The sequence below is a fragment of the Bombina bombina genome, chromosome 1 (assembly GCF_027579735.1).
Source record: "Bombina bombina isolate aBomBom1 chromosome 1, aBomBom1.pri, whole genome shotgun sequence".
NCBI lineage: Eukaryota > Metazoa > Chordata > Amphibia > Anura > Bombinatoridae > Bombina > Bombina bombina.
The window spans coordinates 341,263,726-341,269,837 of record NC_069499.1 but is presented as its reverse complement, the minus strand read 5'-3'; positions in this window follow the sequence as shown (position 1 = coordinate 341,269,837).

Below are 6,112 nucleotides of genomic sequence, written 5' to 3'. Positions count from 1 at the left end.
GAAGAGATATATTCCATAAGTAATGGATGACCTGTGGACTGACTACACTACAAGAGAAATAAATTTATCAGGTAAGCATAAATTATGTTTTTTTCTTGAAGGATGCAGACTTCTTCCTGTACCACTGCTTGAAGAAGGTGTCTTCCTGAAACTGGCAGTAGGACTGGGAGTTGAGCTTGACTCCATCCTCAACCCGAAAAGGCCCCACAAGCTCATCTTTGATGATACCAGCCCAAACCAGTACTCCACCTCCACCTTGCTGGCGTCTGAGTTGGACTGGAGCTCTCTGCCCTTTACCAATTCAGCCATGGGCCCATCCATCTGGCCCATCAAGACTCACTCTCATTTCATCAGTCCATAAAATCTTAGAAAAATCAGTCTTGAGATATTTCTTGGCCCAGTCTTGACGTTTCAGCTTGTGTCTTGTTCAGTGGTGGTCGTCTTTCAGCCTTTCTTACCTTGGCCATGTCTCCGAGTATTGCACACCTTGTGCTTTTGGGCACTCCAGTGATGTTGCAGCTCTGAAATATGGCCAAACTGGTGGCAAGTGGCATCTTGGCAGCTGCACGCTTGACTTTTCTCAGTTCATGGGCAGTTATTTTGCGCCTTGGTTTTTCCACACGCTTCTTGCGACCCTGTTGACTATTTTGAATGAAACGCTTGATTGTTTGATGATCACGCTTCAGACGCTTTGCAATTTTAAGAGTGCTGCATCCCTCTGCAAGATATCTCACTATTTTTGACTTTTCTGAGCCTGTCAAGTCCTTCTTTTGACCCATTTTGCCAAAGGAAAGGAAGTTGCCTAATAATTATGCACACCTGATATAGGGTGTTGTCATTAGACCACACCCCTTCTCATTACAGAGATGCACATCACCTAATATGCTTAATTGGTAGTAGGCTTTCGAGCCTATACAGCTTGGAGTAAAACAACATGCATAAAGAGGATGATGTGGTCAAAATACTCATTTGCCTAATAATTCTGCACTCCCTGTATATACAGCTCTGCTGTGGTGCTCTTTGCCACTTCCTGCTGACCAGGAGGCGTTATCCCATAAGTAAGGCTGAAATCCATGGACTCCTCGTATCGTAAAATAAATAAATTTATCAGGTAAGCATAAATTTCCTTTTTTCATACATTTTATACTATGCAGCTGGTATAGCAAGATATTGAAAATACATTAACCCCTTAATGACAACTGACTTACCAGGTACGTCCTGCAAAAACTAGCAGTTAGTGACCATGGACGTACCTGGTACGTCAGTTGTTTAAGAGAGTGCTGGAAGCGATCGCAATCGCTTACATCAGCTCTCAGGGTATTGCAGTGATGCCTCGATATGGAGGCATCCTGCAATACCTTTTAACAAGCCTCCGATGCAGAGAGAGCCACTCTGTGGCCCTCTCTGCACCGGTAACAATGGTGCTGTGTTCCGGTGGGAAGGGAAGCAAGGAGGCGGCAGCGCGCGTGCACGTGGGGGCGCGCGCATATTAGCCACTGACACCAATGAAAAAAAAAAAAGTTCAAAACATTAACATGAACATTAAAAAAAATATATATAAAAGGATCTGGGGGGGGGGGGGGGGGGTTGGGGGTATTGAGGGGGGGCTGCTACACTACAGAAAAGTTTTATAAATATTTTTGGGGGCAAATACCCAAGATGGCGGCAATTAAGTAGCAGGGAGGGTTATAGAGCTGTTTGGTGGGGGATCAGGGAGGTTGGGGGCTAAGGCAGGGCTCCATTACAGCAGGATACATTTTTCTAAAAAATAAAATAAAAAAAACTCCTTTTATTTAGTACTGGCAGACTTTCTGCCAGTACTTAAGATGGCGGGGACAATTGTGGGGTGGGGGAGGGAAGAGAGCTGTTTGGGAGGGATCAGGGGGTGGGATGTGTCAGGTGGGAGGCTGATCTCTACACTAAAGCTAAAATTCACCCTGCCAGCGCCCTACAAGCTACCTAATTAACTCCTTCACTGCTGGGCATAATTCACGTGTTGTGCGCAGCAGCATTTAGCGGCCTTCTAATTAACAAAAAGCAACGCCAAAGCCATATATGTCTGCTATTTCTGAACAAAGGGGATCCCAGAGAAGCTTTTACAACCATTTGTGCCATAATTGCACAAACTGTTTGTAAATAATTTCAGTGAGAAACCTAAAATTGTGAAAAATGTAAAGGTTTTTCTCCAACATAGGTGTGTCCGGTCCACGGCGTCATCCTTACTTGTGGGATATTCTCTTCCCCAACAGGAAATGGCAAAGAGCCCAGCAAAGCTGGTCACATGATCCCTCCTAGGCTCCGCCTTCCCCAGTCATTCTCTTTGCCGTTGTACAGGCAACATCTCCACGGAGATGGCTTAGAGTTTTTTGGTGTTTAACTGTAGTTTTTATTATTCAATCAAGAGTTTGTTATTTTAAAATAGTGTTGGTATGTACTATTTACTCTGAAACAGAAAAGAGATGAAGATTTCTGTTTGTAAGAGGAAAATGATTTTAGCAACCGTTACTAAAATCGATGGCTGTTCCACACAGGACTGTTGAGAGGAATTAACTTCAGTTGGGGGAACAGTGAGCAGACTTTTGCTGCTTGAGGTATGACACATTCTAACAAGACGATGTAATGCTGGAAGCTGTCATTTTCCCTATGGGATCCGGTAAGCCATTTTTATTACAGACAGTAAATAAGGGCTTCACAAGGGCTTTTTAAGACTGTAGACATTTTCTGGGCTAAATCGATTTATATATAAACATATTTTATTCTCCATAGCCTTGAGGAATTATTTTAATCTTGGGAATTTTGTAAAATAACCGGCAGGCACTGTATTGGACACCTTATTCTCTAGGGGCTTTCCCTAATCATAGGCAGAGTCTCATTTTCGCGCCTGTATTGCGCACTTGTTTTTGAGAAGCATGACATGCAGATGCATGTGTGAGGAGCTCTGATACATAGAAAAGACTTTCTGAAGGCGTCATTTGGTATCGTATTCCCCTTTGGGCTTGGTTGGGTCTCAGCAAAGCAGATACCAGGGACTGTAAAGGGGTTAAATAAAAAAACGGCTCCGGTTCCGTTATTTTAAGGGTTAAAGCTTCCAAATTTGGTGTGCAATACTTTTAAGGCTTTAAGACACTGTGGTGAAATTTTGGTGAATTTTGAACAATTCCTTCATACTTTTTCGCAATTGCAGTAATAAAGTGTGTTCAGTTTAAAATTTAAAGTGACAGTAACGGTTTTATTTTAAAACGTTTTTTTGTACTTTGTTATCAAGTTTATGCCTGTTTAACATGTCTGAACTGCCAGACTGTGTTCTGAATGTGGGGAAGCCAAGGTTCCTTCTCATTTAAATAGATGTGATTTATGTGACACAAAATTTAGAGAAAATGATGCCCAAGATGATTCCTCAAGTGAGGGGAGTAAGCATGGTACTGCATCATCCCCTCCTTCGTCTACACCAGTCTTGCCCACACAGGAGGCCCCTAGTACATCTAGCGCGCCAATACTCCTTACTATGCAACAATTAACGGCTGTAATGGATAATTCTATCAAAAACATTTTAGCCAAAATGCCCACTTATCAGCGAAAGCGCGACTGCTCTGTTTTAGAAAATACTGAAGAGCATGAGGACGCTGATGATACTGGTTCTGAAGTGCCCCTACACCAGTCTGAGGGGGCCAGGGAGGTTTTGTCTGAGGGAGAAATTTCAGATTCAGGGAAAATTTCTCAACAAGCTGAACCTGATGTGATTACATTTACATTTAAGTTGGAACATCTCCGCGCTCTGCTTAAGGAGGTGTTATCCACTCTGGATGATTGTGAGAATTTGGTCATCCCAGAGAAACTATGTAAAATGGACAAGTTCCTAGAGGTCCCGGGGCCCCCCGAAGCTTTTCCTATACCCAAGCGGGTGGCGGACATTGTAAATAAAGAATGGGAAAGGCCCGGTATACCTTTCGTCCCTCCCCCCATATTTAAAAAATTGTTTCCTATGGTCGACCCCAGAAAGGACTTATGGCAGACAGTCCCCAAGGTCGAGGGGGCGGTTTCTACTCTAAACAAACGCACCACTATACCCATAGAAGATAGTTGTGCTTTCAAAGATCCTATGGATAAAAAATTAGAAGGTTTGCTTAAAAAAATGTTTGTTCAGCAAGGTTACCTTCTACAACCAATTTCATGCATTGTCCCTGTCACTACAGCCGCGTGTTTCTGGTTCGATGAGCTAGAAAAGGCGATCACCAGTAATTCTCCTTCTTATGAGGAGATTATGGACAGAATCCGTGCTCTAAAATTGGCTAATTCTTTCACCCTAGACGCCACTTTGCAATTGGCTAGGTTAGCGGCGAAAAATTCTGGGTTTGCTATTGTGGCGCGCAGAGCGCTTTGGTTAAAATCTTGGTCAGCGGATGCGTCTTCCAAGAACAAATTGCTTAACATTCCTTTCAAGGGGAAAACGCTGTTTGGCCCTGACTTGAAAGAGATTATCTCTGATATCACTGGGGGCAAGGGCCACGCCCTTCCTCAGGATAGGTCTTTCAAGGCCAAAAATAAACCTAATTTTCGTCCCTTTCGTAGAAACGGACCAGCCCCAAGTGCTACGTCCTCTAAGCAAGAGGGTAATACTTCTCAAGCCAAGCCAGCCTGGAGACCAATGCAAGGCTGGAACAAGGGAAAGCAGGCCAAGAAACCTGCCACTGCTACCAAGACAGCATGAGATGTTGGCCCCCGATCCGGGACCGGATCTGGTGGGGGGCAGACTCTCTTCGCTCAGGCTTGGGCAAGAGATGTTCTGGATCCTTGGGCGCTAGAAATAGTCTCCCAAGGTTATCTTCTGGAATTCAAGGGGCTTCCCCCAAGGGGGAGGTTCCACAGGTCTCAATTGTCTTCAGACCACATAAAAAAACAGGCATTCTTACATTGTGTAGAAGACCTGTTAAAAATGGGAGTGATTCATCCTGTTCCATTAGGAGAACAAGGGATGGGGTTCTACTCCAATTTGTTCGTAGTTCCCAAAAAAGAGGGAACGTTCAGACCAATCTTAGATCTCAAGATCCTAAACAAGTTTCTCAAGGTTCCATCGTTCAAAATGGAAACCATTCGAACAATTCTTCCTTCCATCCAGGAAGGTCAATTCATGACCACGGTGGATTTAAAGGATGCGTATCTACATATTCCTATCCACAAGGAACATCATCGGTTCCTAAGGTTCGCATTCCTGGACAAGCATTACCAGTTCGTGGCACTTCCGTTCGGATTAGCCACTGCTCCAAGGATTTTCACAAAGGTACTAGGGTCCCTTCTAGCGGTGCTAAGACCAAGGGGCATTGCAGTAGTACCTTACTTGGACGACATTCTGATTCAAGCGTCGTCCCTTCCTCAAGCAAAGGCTCACACGGACATTGTCCTGGCCTTTCTCAGATCTCACGTATGGAAAGTGAACGTAGAAAAGAGTTCTCTATCTCCGTCAACAAGGGTTCCCTTCTTGGGAACAATAATAGACTCCTTAGAAATGAGGATTTTTCTGACAGAGGCCAGAAAAACAAAACTTCTAAACTCTTGTCAAATACTTCATTCCGTTCCTCTTCCTTCCATAGCGCAGTGCATGGAAGTGATAGGTTTGATGGTAGCGGCAATGGACATAGTTCCTTTTGCGCGCATTCATCTAAGACCATTACAACTGTGCATGCTCAGTCAGTGGAATGGGGACTATACAGACTTGTCTCCGACGATACAAGTAAATCAGAGGACCAGAGATTCACTCCGTTGGTGGCTGTCCCTGGACAACCTGTCACAAGGGATGAGCTTCCGCAGACCAGAGTGGGTCATTGTCACGACCGACGCCAGTCTGATGGGCTGGGGCGCGGTCTGGGGACCCCTGAAAGCTCAGGGTCTTTGGTCTCGGGAAGAATCTCTTCTACCGATAAACATTCTGGAACTGAGAGCGATACTCAATGCTCTCAAGGCTTGGCCTCAGCTAGCAAAGGCCAAGTTCATACGGTTTCAATCAGACAACATGACGACTGTTGCGTACATCAACCATCAGGGGGGAACAAGGAGTTCCCTGGCGATGGAAGAAGTGACCAAAATCATTCAATGGGCGGAGACTCACTCCTGCCAC